The sequence below is a fragment of the Pseudopodoces humilis genome, chromosome 30 (assembly GCF_049639895.1).
Source record: "Pseudopodoces humilis isolate 2021_Gansu_Grassland_sample_001 chromosome 30, ASM4963989v1, whole genome shotgun sequence".
Taxonomy (NCBI): Eukaryota; Metazoa; Chordata; class Aves; order Passeriformes; family Paridae; genus Pseudopodoces; species Pseudopodoces humilis.
The window spans coordinates 1141548-1157579 of NC_142229.1; the positions used below are offsets into that span (position 1 = coordinate 1141548).

At 49.0% G+C, this 16032-nt stretch overlaps 1 protein-coding gene across 2 annotated transcripts in view; it reads left to right on the forward strand.

Annotated features, from left to right (window-relative positions):
- The window catches only part of LRRTM4 (leucine rich repeat transmembrane neuronal 4), a 151462-nt gene that overhangs the window by 126509 nt on the left and 8921 nt on the right, over nt 1–16032 (forward strand). The window lies entirely within an intron of this gene.

The following is a 16032-nucleotide window of genomic DNA, read 5'->3' on the forward strand; positions in this document are numbered from 1 at the left end:
CCACACCAGGTGTGTATGAGGTCACCCCTCTCCCCACTGGAATCCCTGGAGGTGCAATAAGGGCCTGAAATCTTCGGACAAATTGGGCTTTATGGAGGTGACGTTGGGTGGGAGTTGAAGAGAAGGAGAATTTCTCCTCAAAAACATCAAAACAAAACAGGCACAGTTGGTGTCGATTAAATCAGATTATTCCCTCTCCATAGTAACCAGCCTGAGCTCCCCATTTCCCTTCCCACTGCTCCTGCCTGGGAGCATTTCCTGGAGGCCGGGATGCGTTGCACAGGTGACCTGGCCGTGCCTGTGTGTGACAGCAGCTGCTCAGGGCCTCCCCTGGCTCCTGCCCGCAGCACAAACAGCCCAAAACTCCCCAAAACTCCCCAAAACCCCCCAAAACCCCAGCACAAACCCCACAGCCAGGGCTGCTGCCAAGGCAGGATAATTCACCTTGTTCCATCCAGATTCCCATGGCACACCCAGACTGGGAGAAGCAGCACTCCTGGGAGCCTGGAGGGGTGACAGGGACATTTCTGTGCCTGTCCCTCAGGGCTGAGCACGTGGGGCTGGGCAGGGAAGCGCTGTGGGCAGCTCTGTGGGGTCAGGACACGGCCCAGGCCCCCTCGTCAGGCCTGCAAACCCCAATTAACAACAGGGCTCGTCGGGCCAGGTGCTACAGACCCACCTGGAGAACATCAGGAACACCAGGATAAACCTGGAGAACGTGAGGAGCACCAGGACAAACCTGGAGAATGTCAGGAACACCAGGATGAACCTGGAGAACGTCAGGAACACCAGGATAAACCTGGAGAACATGAGGAACACCAGGATGAAACTGGAGAACATCAGGAACACCAGGATGAACCTGGAGAATGTGAGGAGCACCAAGATAAACCTGGAGAATGTCAGGAACACCAGGATGAACCTGGAGAACGTCAGGAACACCAAGATAAACCTGGAGAACGTCAGGAACACCAGGATAAACCTGGAGAACGTCAGGAACACCAGGATAAACCTGGAGAATGTCAGGAACACCAGGATAAACCTGGAGAACATGAGGAACACCAGGATGAAACTGGAGAACATCAGGAACACCAGGATAAACCTGGAGAACATCAGAATCACCAGGATAAACCTGGAGAACATCGGGGAGCCTCAGGTGCACCTTTTTGAGTGTTCTCCATCCTTCCTTGGAGCGTTCACCTGCCTAGTTCAGAAAAATCAGGGCTTTTGTCCAAAAAACCCTCTTGAGCCTTTAGAATTTCTGTCCTACCCTGAGTTTTCCAAGCATTCAGGAATTTGAATGCCCCCTCCCAGCTGTGGGGTCGCCTCCTTCACAAAAACCAACCCCAGAAATCTCCAAACCCCCAAACAACCTCAGCTGCTTTCGTGCTCGTGGGAACTCAAAATTTAAACCGGGCTTGGAGAGCTTAAGGCAGGCCTGACAACCTGCTCCAAGTTTTGAAGAGAAACTTTGTGAATCCTTATCCCAATTTTGTCCCCCCAGTAAATAAATTGTTTTAAAGCTGAAATTTTAAAATCACTCAGGCTTTCAGTGACTGCCTCGGATTTTTTTTTTCTCCCCAGCCATAAAGCCAAATTATACAGGGTATATCCCATGTAATTCCTTTTCTGGCTCTATCTTATCTCCAGCTCTTAGCTGATGTGATTGAAAAACTCTGCCATTCCGTGACATAAATCCCAATAAAGCCCCAAAGGCCAGCCAGGAGCAGGTCCAGTCGCTTTAGAGCGATGCTCTCTCTTTATATCTAAATATTTTTATGTCTTGATTTATTTTTTTAATTAATTCTTTTTAATTAAAGGAAAGAAAAAACTCCAATTGCACCTCCTGATTCTGTGCTGAAACAACAGTGTGGGAAGCGGGAAGGAGAGAAAAGCATTTGGATGCGTTTGGATCTGGAGCTGTTGTATTTTGCAGCGACCTAAAACACCCAAATTTTTCTGTTTATTTGTCACTTTCTTATTTTATTTGTCAGTTTTTTTATTTTATCCGTGTGGTTGAGCTGTGAGTCTCGTGTGACTGAGAGCAAACCACCCTCCCGGGCCAGCCTAGAAAAGAACATTGTCTTACACTTTAAATTCTTCTCACACTTTAAATTCATGGCTCAAATGACTGAATTCCCAAACTTTTCTCCCTGTTTTCAGCACAGCAGCAAAAGACAAAGAAAAAGTTCCTTGGTTTCTGGGCAAAGCTCTGAAAATGGGTGGAAATATGGGAATTTTTTGGTTCATCTGCTGTCCGAGCTGTGTTTCTGCTTCAGTTTAGAGAGATATTGGGAAGGAATTCCTCCCTGTGAGGGTGTGAGGGGCTGGGATGGAATTCCCAGAGCAGCTGGGGCTGCCCCTGGATCCCTGGAAGTGTCCAAGACCAGGCTGGAGCACCTGGAATAGTGCCAGCTGTCCCTGTGGGTGGGAAGGAGCAGTGGGATGAAATTATAGAGGGACACAGCAGGGATGGAAGTGATCATTATTTGTTTATTCAGGGTTTTAACACCCCCAAACCACATTTCAGACTGAATTCCACCCCAGTGACCTGCAGGAGCTCAGGTAGGACTCTGAGAGCTGCACAGGTTCTCCCTCTGAGGCTGAAATGCTCCTTGAAAGCTGCTCAGAGCAACAGAGGGATTCTCCAGGATGGAGAAATTCTGGATACAGATTTGTGCTTAAGGTCTGCAGAATTATTGAGATTGGAAGAGACCTTCAAGATCTCCCAGCCACCCCAGCAGCTCCATCTCCACCCCTAAACCTTGTCCCCAAGTGCCACATCCAGATTCCTCCTGAGCACTCCCAGAGATGCTGACTCCACCAATTCCCCGGGACAAATTCATCCAAAGCCTGACCCCCTCCTCCAGTGGAAAACGCATTCCCAAAATCCAACCTGAGCCTCCCCTGGAACACCCTGAGGCCGTTTCCTCTCATCCTGTCTGAGATTGAGACTGACTCGAGACCGACCCCACCTCACCCCAACCTCCTCTCAGGCAGCCCTAGCTTCACCCAGACTCCACAAATAACCAAACCTTCCCCAGCTTGTTTATTACAGATGTTTTGGAGGCAGAATTGGCTTGGCCTGAGCAGGATAGAATTTTCGCTGGCATGACAAGTTAAGATTAGAGCTGGCACGCCGTGGGCAAGGATTTAGTGCTTCATCTCTTTGTATTCACCTCAGTCAATAAGGCAGGAAATTTATTTACTGTCCAGAGTCAGTTTAGTGCCTGTCTGGAGCATTGTTTTAGCAGCTGGAAATGGCAATACATCCATGGATCTGGTTTGGAATGAATGACTTTCGATACCCCAGGAGAAGGATGAGCAAACCTGTTTGTGCTGTATTGACAGAGAGATGAATTTCCCCTCCAAGTTGAATCCCATGGATTTGATGATTTTTCTTGAGAAAGTTTTCAGTATGATTGTTGTTTCCACTGGTTTTCCTGGAAGATGGAATTGAAAAGAGTTTCATTTTTTTTGGCCTGAGACAGATCTTGGGGTCATTAACAGCCAAAATGGAACTGGCACTTGAGGGGAAAGTGGAAGAGCTGTGGGAAATCTGTTTGGGGGGAAAGGGGAGGAGAGGACGGACATTTGGATATTTGGTTTCTCCAGGCAAGAGGAGAAAAAGGCCCTGCTGTCTCCTAGCACAGGATTTTCCACACTGACCTGGGAAAATTCTGGCTTCAATCCCACTCCATCACAGGGTGTGGAATTCCATGTTGGGCTGGGAAGAGACGTGAAAAGAGAAAATCCTTGGGTCTGTCCCTTCTTTCCTTTATCTCAGGTGATTTTACCCCTGGAGAACCCATGCCTGGAATTCGTCCATCCATGAGCTTCCCCTGGCCTGCGCATTCCAGGCCCAGGTTGAAGCCCACAGTGAAGTGGAGAAGGCTCCACACTGCCCAAATCTTAATTGAAGAGATTTGGACCTTGCAGCGCTCTTTAGGATATCCATAATATATTATGTATTAATATATTAATGAATACATTAAAGAATTATATTTTAACTCATAAACTTAAAAATAAATAGGTTAATTAAGGACGTGTAATGGGCCATTTAGAGCAGAAAATGGGTGTCACTGAGAGCCTCGTCTGGGTGTTAAATTACACATGTCCTGGGGGCTCAGGAAATGGTCAGTCTGAGGGGAGAACCTGCAGCCTCTGAAGTCAGTCCTCGAGGGTGTTCCCTGGGATCACACAGGCAGGAAGGAGTCCAAATGTTGGAACGCTTGGGGCTGCACCGGGGTGCAGAAGGGCTGGGAGCAGCCAGGTGGAATCAGCCTGCAAAGCTTTAGGTGTGAGCATGGCCCGGGTGTGAAAATCAGACCCTGGGTGTGAAAATCAGCCCCTGGGTGTGAAAATTAGCCCCTGGGTGTGAGCACAGCCTGGGTGTGAACACAGCGTGAGTGTGAACACCATCCCCTGGGTGCAAGCATGGCCTGGGTGTGAGCACCATCCCCTGGGTGTGAGCACCATCCCCTGGGTGTGAGCACCAGCCCCTGGATGTGAGCACCATCCCCTGGGTGTGAGCACCATCCCCTGGGTGTGAACACGGCCTGGGTGTGAGCAGCCCCAGGGTGTGAGCACCAGCCCCAGGGTGTGAGCACCAGCCCCAGGGTGTGAGCACCATCCCCTGGGTGTGAACATGGCCTGGGTGTGAACATGGCCTGGGTGTGAACATCAGCCTCTGGGTGTGAGCACCATCTCCTGGGTGTGAACACTAGCCCCTGGGTGTGAACAACAGCCCCTGGGTGTGAAAATCAGCCCCTGGGTGTGAAAATCAGCCCCTGGGAGTGAGCAGAGCCTGGGTGTGAAAATCAGTCTGGGTGTGAGCACAGCCTGGGTGTGAGCACTATCCACTGGGTGTGAACACCATCTCCTGGGTGTGAGCACAGCCTAGGTATGAGCATGGCCTGGGTGTGAGCACCATCTCCTGGGTGTGAACATCAGCCCCTGGGTGTGAACACCATCCCCTGGGTGTGAACATGGCCTGGGTGTGAGCACCATCCCCTGGGTGTGAGCACCAGCCCCTGGGTGTGAGCACCATCCCCTGGGTGTGAGCACCAGCCCCTGGGTGTGAGCACCAGCCCCAGGGTGTGAGCACCATCCCCTGGGTGTGAGCACCAGCCCCTGGGTGTGAACATGGCCTGGGTGTGAGCACCATCCCCTGGGTGTGAACATGGCCTGGGTGTGAGCACCATCCCCTGGGTGTGAGCACCATCTCCTGGGTGTGAGCACCATCCCCTGGGTATGAACATGGCCTGGGTGTGAGCACCATCCCCTGGGTGTGAGCACCATCCCCTGGGTGTGAGCACCATCCCCTGGGTATGAACATGGCCTGGGTGTGAGCACCATCCCCTGGGTGTGAGCACCATCCCCTGGGTGTGAGCACCAGCCCCTGGGTGTGAGCACCATCTCCTGGGTGTGAGCACCAGCCCCTGGGTGTGAGCACCATCTCCTGGGTGTGAACACCAGTCCCTGGGTCCTGCAGCCAGTCACAGCCAGCAGTGCTGGCCCATGAGAGCGTGGCTCACATTCCATTTGATTTTCCAAAACGTCTTTCCCAATCATTATCCTCGGAGGCAGCCACAGTTCATTTTGCCTGCTTTATTCCATGCTTTATGTGGGAGGGAGCAGCTCCCAGCTGGGAATTCTCCAGGGCTCCTCTCTTCCAGATGACGTTGGGCACCTTTAGCCCTTTGCCCACGGAACGTGCTGGATTTGCAGAGACTTTTATCCCTGCCAGAAAAGAGGGAAAACTGCAGTGACCTTAGGAAAAGCATCCCGGGGCTGAGATGAGAAGGTGCAATTGCAGAAACAGTGGGAGAGGAGGGTGAGCTGCCGTGCTGGATGGAAACAGCTCTGTCCCCACTCCTGTGCTCCCCAGAAATCCTGGCCTCACTCATTAGGGAAAAACCAGCCCAAGCACATCTTGAGCCCTCCCAACATGGTCAGCAGGGAAATTTTGGCTCCACACCAAGATAACTGGGATTGTTCTCTTCCACCAGGTGTAAATTCCCCTCTCATAACGATGCTTTACATCTTATTTTGTGTATTTTGCAGTTCCTCGTCCTGTAATCACAACCTGGTGTTTTTCTGTTGCATTTATGCATGGAATTATTGGAGATTACAATTCTGCGCTGTGTATTTATGTGTGGCACACTGTGGTTCCCCCTTTGTGTAACCCAGAGCGCTGCAGCTGTGGCTGTGCTGTCCATCACAGCTGGATTAGATTCCCACAACGAACTGAGCAATCACTCATCTTCCTTCCATGGGATTGTATGAGCAAAAAAATTCCTGATCCAACTGGAAAAGGAGAAGGAAAACTGGTTCATTTACCTGGTATTGCTTTCATACATTCATTTTTTTTCTCTGTGAGGCCAGAGCAGGCTGTGTTGTTAGAGCAAATAATCTCCATCTCATTAAGTGCCTCACGACACTAAAATAAGGTAAAAAAAGTTCATTGGAACAGTGATTCCCCACATCTGTGTGGGTTTTCTCCCAAACAATTCTTTCCCAAAGGCAATAAGGATCTGCAAGGAGTTTTTCTTCCCCTTTATTGGATATTCACTTATTTTCTGTGCTTGCCTAAACTCACAGGACAAATTAATGGGGGGAAAAAAAAAAAGTTATTTTGTGATTAAACTGCAGAATATGTACTCATTGTTCTTGAGGAAGGAATTCCTCCCTGGGAGGGTGGGAAGGGGCTGGGATGTAATTCCCAGAGAAGCTGTGGCTGCCCCTGGATCCCTGGGAGTGTCCAAGACCAGGCTGGACAGGGTTTGGAGCAGCCTGGGAGAGTGAAAAGTGTCCCTGCCATGGCAGGGGGTGGGAACGGGGCTCTGCTGTCCCTCCCATCCCAAACCAGTCTCGGATTTTGTGATTTTTACCAGTCCAGACTGAAATGTGGCCTGGATCCCCAGGACTCCCAAAGCAGCATAATCCCAGGGTCTTTGACAGAGTTCTGTGAGTTTCAGGCATTTGAGAAAGTCTTGGCATTTTTTTATTTTTTGTTAGTAAGCACATCCCTCCTTAGTAAGCCAAAAGTGGGGAAAAAATAATCAGCAATTCCTCTTTCTGCTCCAGTGAAGCTCCTGATTCCCTGGGAAGTTTGAGAGACTTTTTCCTTTGCTTAAAAAAAATTAAAAAAAAAAATAAAATTAATTGGAAATGACAAGAGGAAAATGATCCAGCTGAATGCTTTGATAAGCAATCAAGGCTTAATAGATTAGAAAATATAATTAATTACTTAATTATACTCAAAGTGGTTGTTGTTGGGAGATTGTTCAGTGAAAAGCCATTGTTGGGTGGGAGGATGTGCCCGTGGAATGAATGTCAGGCTGCAGGAAGCCTCTGCTGCTGGCAGGGGCTCGTGGGGAGCAGACAAGTTGTTCCATGCTCCCATAACACAAATTCCAAAGGTTTACAAGCAGGAGCTGCCCCCGGAGGGTGCTGGCACTGCCCAGGGAATGGGCACGGCCCCGAGGCTGCCAGATGCTCTCAGGACAGGGGGGGAGTGTTGGGGGGCTCTGTGCAGAGCCAGGAGTGGGACTCTGATCCCTGGGGGTCCTTTCCCCAGGATATTCCAGGATTCCAAGCGGTCACTGGTTCTTTGCCCCCACGGCTGCTGATGTGACCCAGTGACCACAACACCCCTGCCAGGCTCTCAGTGCTGGACAGAGCCTGTGGCACAGCTCAGTCTGCAGCTCAGGGACGTTTCTCATTCCAGTGGCTGCAGAAAAAACCCGAAATGATGTCAGGGAGAAACCCCAAACCGGCCCCGCTGTCCCCTCTCTGCCTCTCTCTGGCTGGAAGGGGAGTAAGAAGAATAAATATCTGGAACGGTGTATTTTTAGAATCTCCAAGATCAGTGCGTGTTTTCAAACTGTCTGGGTTGTTGCTATTCTAGAAATGTTCTTTTCCAATGAGCTGGAACAGGCTGGACTGAGCTGGAATAGGCTGGAATGATCTAGAATAGGCTGGACTGAGCTAGAACAGGCTGGAATGAGCCGGAACAGGCTGGACTGAGCTAGAACAGGCTGGAATGAGCCGGAACAGGCTGGACTGAGCTAGAACAGGCTGGAATGATCTGGAACAGGCTGGACTGAGCTAGAACAGGCTGGAATGAGCCGGAACAGGCTGGACTGAGCTAGAACAGGCTGGAATGATCTGGAATAGGCTGGACTGAGCTGGAATAGGCTGGAATGATCTGGAATAGGCTAGAATCAGCTGGAACAGGCTGGAATCAGCCAGAACAGGCTGGACTGAGCTGGAATAGGCTGGAATGATCTGGAATGATCTGGAATAGGCTGGAATAAGCTGAAACAGGCTGGAATGATCTGGAACAGGCTGGAACAAGCTAGAACAGGCTGGAATGAGCTGAAATAGGCTGGAATGATCTGGAATAGGCTGGAACAGGCTGGACTGAGCTAGAACAGGCTGGAATGATCTGGAATAGGCTGGAATCAGCTGGAACAGGCTGGAATCAGCTGTTTGGCAATGTCCCAGTGGCTGCTGTGACACTTGGCAATGCTCCCCAGGTCCAAGGGGCTCACGCTGCTTTCCTTAATTGCACTTGGGTTTTGTTCTCCTGCTTCCTGCCTTTGCTGCCTCTGGAATTGTGTTCTTGGCTCCTCAATCTGAGAGGAGAAATGCTGTCCTGGGGAGCTGGGCCAGGCAGGAGCAGCGGGTTTTGCATTTGGTGCCTCTGGAGCATCCCTGCTCTGACAGTTGGTAAAACAGGCACCAAAATCTGGTGAATCCACGGAAGAGATGCAGGAACTTTGATGCAATTCCTGAAAATAAAAAAAAAATACAGAACTAGTGGGAAAAAAAACCCCAAAGATACAGAACAGTTGAAGAGAGTTTCTGTTTTTATCCAGCTGTTTATCCACTCCAGAATCTCCCTGGGAAGGGTTAAAGGAAAAGCTTCACATAGCTCTGGTTTTGGAATAAAATCACGAATCAGCAAATCCCACCTCGAGGCTTTTAGAGAGGTTTGAGGTGTAGGAAACTCCATGGATGAGACCACCCTGAGCTGGAGACAGGAGCTCCATCTGTGTTGTTATTCCCTAGAGAACAACTTCTCATTGATAAAAGGATGTTGTGGCTTCTTATCTTGGATTTTGGGCTGTGTGATGTGGCCCTGACATCTGGAACATGTTCTGGTCATTTCTGTTGTGCCTGATCCTCAGAACAGCTCCTTGTGCTGCCCACAGACAGCTCCAGATTTAAGCAGAAATCACTAAATCCTTCAATGGTTTGGAGCACAGATTCAAAACGGCCTTGAATTTTCAAGTAATCCCCCCCCAAATTTCACCCTGCTCGTTTTAATTTCACAGGAGCCCTGAAGAAAGGATAATTCTGATATTCCAAAAATGCACTGCACACTTTTCTGTCCTGGTCCAATTTCCCTGGAAGAGCCTGTGAGCTCCTAATGGTGGCAGTAACTTTTCCATAGGTTGAAATAGGTGACTGGTTTGGGTTTATTTCCTGAAAAACACATTTCCCATCTAGACAGTAAATGAACTAAAGGCAGCTATAAGGAACTGTTTACTTACCAGCTTTAGCTACAGAGGAGGAGAAATTCCTTGGAATTGCGCTATAAAACTTCAGGAGCACCAAATTAGTCGTGTTTTGCCTCATTGACACGGATTATTTTCCAGCCAAAGTTTTCCTTGGGGAGCTTCCCTTGCCTGGCTCAGGAATCCGGGGCTCCAGATTCAATCTCCACCCAGGTGGGCTGCAAGAAGGTCCAACCTGGGCAATTCCTTCCCCCTCCCCATTGCTGGGTAGGGAATAGAGGACTGGGTTTTCCCAGCTGTTGCCACCTGGAGGAGGCAGCAGAAATCTCAGTGAATCCTTGGATTCCACAAGCTGCCAGGGATGTTCAGGCTGGGAATTTGGGGTGTCTGTGCAGGACCAAGGGTTGGATCAGTGATCCCTGGGGATCCCTCCCAGCTCAGGTTATTCCATGGTTTTATGAGGGTCAATGTCCCAGCACAAGAAGTCTGCGCACGCAGATTCCAGCTGTCGTTTGTGTCATAGAGTCACAGCAGAGCCCTCAAGAAGAACATCTGGAGGGATATACACACATAGACACGCACTTCATTATCTTCCTTTTGTATTGATACCCAGGCAAAAGGAGGAAAAACATCCCTCAAAGCTCACGCCCTCATTTGTCAGCCCCAAACCATCTGGTGGAGGCTCTGCTGGAGCCATGGTTGAACACCCTCCCCTCCAACCTGCAGCTGTTTGCTTTCTGATAGATAAATATGTGCTTAAATAACGTGTCCTACCTAAGCCTGTCTTATTTATTTTATATTTTTTTATGCTCCCTTTGACAACCAAATGTTTCCATCATGCCCAATAAACCTCTTGGAGCCTGCCCTGTTCCTGCTTTCCGTGCACATTAAGGCTGTGTTTCCTCAGCCTCACCTTCCGCAGGCAGCGCTGCAGCTGCTCATTATTCCCAGCACTTACTGCAAGAGACTCATTTCCAGCAGATCATTTTTTTCCCCTTTACAAGTCCATAAAACTGTTCTTGTTCCTGCCCACAAAGCCCCCGGTGGATCAGGGCTGTCAGGGAGTGCTGGAGGCTTTGTTCTGCTCTCAAAGGGCGCCGGGGCTGTCGATGGCACGATCCCTTTTTTCCATGGGATGGGAATGGCTGCATCCCATTGTGCCTGGGTTGTAGGAAAGGTTTGAAGCTGTACTCGCTCCAGCCCTGCAGCACAAAGAGGGACAGGGGAATCGTGTCAGCCATTGTCCAGCCGGGCACCAGCACTTGGCAGGACTTTGTCACTCCCTGTCCCTCGTCCTGCCACGGTGCCGTCGTTGTAATACAGAGATGAAGGTTCCAAGGCTCTTCCTCAGGCTGGTCCCTGCAGGTCTTGGGCCTTCTGGTGGCTTTTGTGTTTTGGTGCAAGTCCGTGTGTTTTATTCCAGGGTGAAGGATAAGGAGGGGAGCCCCACAATTACAGGGAAATTGATGGATACTTAAATAGAACCATGGAATTGTTGAGGGTGAAAAGGCCTCTAAGATCAGATCCAGTTGTCACCACGGTCCCCACCAAACCACGGTCCCAAGTGCCACAGCCACACGGTGTTTGAACAATTCCAGGGACAGGGGCTCCACCACACCCTGGACAACCTCTTCCAATGCTTTACAGCCCTTTCCATGAGGAAATTCCTGCTGCTGTCCACCCTGAGCCTCCCCTGAGGAGCCTGAGACCGTTCCCTCTCCTCCTGTCCCTGTTTCCTGGGATAAGATCCCAAATCCCCCTGGCTGTCCCCTCCTGTCAAGGAGTTGTACAGAGCCAGAAATTCCCCCTGAGCCTCCTTTTCTCCAGGCTGATCCCCTTTCCAGCTCCCTCAGCCCCTCCTGGGGCTCCAGCCCCTTCCCAGCTCCATTCCCTTCCCCAGCTCCATTCCCTTCCCCAGTTTTTGTTTATATGAGTGGGAGAACCCTCATGGAATGGTTTGGGTAGAAGGGACCTTTAAGGTTATCCAATGCCACCCCTGCCACGGCAGGGATACTCCCGCTGTCCCAGGGTGCTCCAAGCCCTGTCCAGCCTGGCCTTGGACACCTTGAAGTACTGTTGATTTGATGAAGGATAAAACCAGTTGAATTTGATGGAGATAAAATAAAATTTTCAGTGTTGGGCTGCCAAAACAATTTAATAATTTATTTTTCCTGAACTGGAGGAGTTTCTCTATTGTATTTTATGGGCCTTTTGATTTACAACACTGGGACAAGAATTTGAGTTCTGAGAGTTCTAAAGTCCCTTCTGGTGACCCCCAGAAGGTCTTTTGTCACTGTGGTCACTGTGGGCCACCCCACACAACAGAGCCTGACATCCAAGGACTCCATTAACATCAGCCCCAGCCAAAAATCCAGTAGGAAACTCATGGGTTAGGGAAACACACAAATATTAAATACAGGAAAGATTGATTCCCATTGTAACATCTCTCTCGCTCTGGGGGAGCATCAAGGCCGGTTCTGCTGCTGCTGAGAGCTGCTGGAGCCCGTTTGGTGTCAGAGCTTGCAGGGTGGATGGGTGGACGTCGTGTGCTCACCACCAGCTCCTGTGCTCCACAGATCTGCTCCTCCTGGGCTGTCTCCACTCCCAAACACACACGGAGCCGCCGTGGCCACGTGACGAGGGGAGTCATTTGGGGATAAAAGCTCTGTATTCATGTATTTAGCTCGTGGAGAAATCTGTCCCTCAATCTGTGCGAGATCTTTTTCTTGTTTGCTATTTTCCTTTCTCCCACCCTTCATCTGTCACTCCTGTCTGGAGTACAAGCTCTGCAGGGCAAGGGCTCGCTGAGCGCACGAGCGCCGGGTACCAAGAGCAGCTCCAGCTCTTGTCGAGGCCTCTGGGCACAGCAAACGGCACATTTTGGATGATGAGAGGTTTGTTTATCTTTAGATTTCTTCTCCCGGTGTTTCGCCCTCGTGCAGGCAGGGAGCAGGTCAGGATTGCACCTGGATCTTACTGAAGCAGGCAGTGGGCGTTTGTTCCAGGTGCAGAGCCAGGAAAGGGAAAGAAATTCCTCCCTGTGATGGAGAGGACAGGCTGGGATGGAATTCCCAGAGAAGCTGGGATCCCTGGGAGTGTCCAAGGCCAGGCTGGACCAGACTTGGAGCAGCCTCGTCTAGAAAAGTTGTGCCTGCCCATGTCAGAGATGAGCTTTGAGATCCCTTCCAACCCAAACCCTCTGGGATTCTGGGATTATCCCACACAGAGGCTGTTAACAGCTGCAGCCCCATGTTCCACCATGGAAAAGCTGCACTCTGAGAAAGCAGAATTCTCTGTTGGCTGATCCCTTTGGACACGCTGGCACTGCCTTGCCCAGACAGAACCAGCTTAGAAAATCCCGGAGTGGCTGGAGCCCCTTTGGGTTGTGCCTGGCTGGGCAAGAGGCTGTTCAGAGGAGCTGCCTCTCCCTGGCGTGAGCAGCAGATACTCCCAAACCCGTCTCCCAGGGCGGATTTGACTTTTCTGAAAGATTTTCTGAACCTTTTCCTTTCCACCCATCGCCACGGCTGTGCCTGAGCCCCAGGAGCGGCCCGAGAGGGCAGCGGCTGGGTTTGCTGATGAGCGTTCCTGGTGTGGGGCTGGGTTTGTTTGGCTCTGCCGGAGCCCCGAGCCCGCAGAGTGTGAGCAGCGAGCTCAGCGCTCTCAGGTGCTCTGCAGCCCTCTCCTGGCTGCATCCAAGAGCGCTCAACTTCTTCCTTCTCTCCCTCTGGAGGGAATCTCTCTCCCTGTTTCCTCCGCAGAAACGAGTAATTCCTCGGGCTGTGCTCAGCTCCCACTCGTGATCGGCTTGGAAATGAACTCTGAATTTGATTTATCAACAGCTCTGATGCTAATTCACCAATGAAGTCATGGTGCTCTGAGACTAAATATTAGCGCTAATGAGAAAACATCGCTTCCACGTTTTGTAACTCCGGCTTTCCACTCATACGGACAGCTCCTAAAGTTGTGTGTAATTAATTCATGTAGTCATTAACTGGGCAAGCACTTCCACAGGAATCAGCCTACCTGGATTAGCGATCACCAGCAAATGTGAAACCAGTGAGCCCTTGCCTGCTTCTCCTTCCTGAGTTCCAGACGTTCCTGCTCAGCAGCTCAGGGTGAGGAGAGGCTGCCCCAGCTCAGGTGAAACAACAGCAGCAGTAGCATCTCTCTCCTTTTCTCTCCACTCGTTCCTTCCTTTGACACCCGTTTTCTGTAAAGAACAACCCCTTGAGACGACTGAAAAAACCCAAATTTTCTGCTCCCTTAGGCCAGCGTTGAACATTGAATTTCAAATGATGGCAGAGCAGGACTTTGTCCTCTTAGAGTTTGGTGGGGGTGCAGGGGCTGGATATTGTTTGTATTATTAATATTGCCACTATATGGTATTATTATACCATAATATTAACTTAATAATTAATAATTTAAAATTCCATTTATTAATAATTATTAATTTCATTTAATAATGGCATATTAAATTGAATTGGTGCCAATTACAAATGTGGTTCTAAGCTTTTTTTTTTAATCAAAATGGGTTGAGACACACCTGACTACTCTCAAAACCTTTAAGGCATAGCATAAATAGATAACAGTGAAGGAAAAATTCCCATTTCTTTTATCCCTTCTCACACTGGTGTGGGTTTAATCACCAGTCATGATGTGTCTTGTTTATACCTTCTCATGTCTTCAGGACAGAATATTGTACAATTTGAGTCATGTAGCCCCTGCTTTTGGAAACACTGTTTTGTTCTCTTGATGTACAGGATCAATGCACAACTTGAAACAGTATTTAAAAACCTTTGGAGAAGCCATCAATTCCTGGAGAGCTCTTTTGCAGCCCATCAATTCTGGGCAGATCTAATGAAAAGCAGTGTTTGAATATGAGACAGAGACTTATTCCACTTATTCTGCAGTGCCTTCATCTGTCACTGTGGCAGCAACATTATCAGATGTTCCTATTAAATCCTGGATTTATTTGTTGGGAGTAATGGAGGGAGCAGGTTGCCATCTTTGGGATCACTGCATGGAAGAGCAACTGCACCTTTTCCTTTATTGCCATAATTCTTTTTTTGAAGAGCAATGCGCCCCATTCCCCACATGATGCTCTGGCCCCAGACGTGAGGATGCTCCAGGCTCTGGGATACCAATGGAAGGTCCAGCTCCATGGAATTTTGGGGCTGAAATGGCAGGAATTCAGCAAGCTGGGAGTGTTGGAGGTCAGGAGAATACTCTGGGGGAGTCGTTATGGGATTCTTGACACCTTCTCTGCTCTTTCTTTGTACTCCCTTGGGCTGGAGGCACCTTTGGCTTGGCCTGAGACGTTGGGTTCAAACTCACTTCAGTCCAAACTCTGCCATGAGTGGGGAGCACAAATTCCTGGGGAAAAATAAAAGAGCTTTTAGTGTCTAAATAAAAGCTGAGTTGACTTCAATTTTGGAAGGTCTGTGCATCTGGGCCCCCCAAATATATGGAGAGACTCCCAAGGAGATTCTTTTACCTGGGGATAAGGAACTCATTTGAGTTTTTGAGGGACTCATTGCTGTCCCCAAGCTTTATTTGACCCCCAGGCTTCCATTCCTATCCATAGGGAACGATCCCAAGAGCACTCAAAGCAATTATTAATGTCTTTCTAATTAGAATATCTAGATAGTTTGTTTATTTGATTTGCCCTCCGCAGCAGAAAATCAAAAGTTCCCATGCATCTCATGCCGAGTTTTTCATCAGTGGGGCTTTTTGTCAGGAGCCAGAGATGCCATAAAAAACAGATCAAGCCATTTAAAAGACATATTTTGCCCAAGGAACAATAACAAGGCTGTGAAGGCTTTTTCTTCTTTCTGGGAGTTTCCTTTAGGGAAACCTTTTCATTTCCTGATTGAAAGATCAAATCTGCCCATGGAGGGAGCAGTGGGGTGTGGATGATTTTTCTCCTGATCTCTAGAAAAACACACTCAGTTAAAGAGTCCGTGGAGAGGTTCTGCTTTAAAGGGGAAGGCATTTGTGTGATTGGAGAGAGGGATTAGGAATTTATCTGTAGGGAAGGTGAGGAAAGCTTCAAATCCAGTTTACAGTGTCATTGGAACTGTCAGGGTGACATTACAGGGCTTTAAAACCTGGAATGCACTCAGCAAGGATGACCCAATAAATCAAAAAGTTCTCTCCTTGGTGTACCCAGTCTGGCCTGCAGATGGTTTAAAAGTTGGTGAATGTTTTCATCTCAAATTAGAAATTAATAGCTGTATTTTAATTCAGTTTGTATTAAATTGACCAATTTTACAAAGTATTATACAATCCCATGGATTCCTAAATTGCCTATTACCAAGATGTGCAATTTCTTAGGTTAATATGCCTCTAATCACATCTAACACAACGATGTTTGTTTAATTCCTGTAGTTATTAATTATCAGTTGGCTTTTTATGAACTACAAATAGACCTTTAATAGGGCCTGGAGAAGGAACTGGGGGCTGCAGCATTTTTGTCCCGTGTCTCCTGTCTGTCGTTTCTCTACAT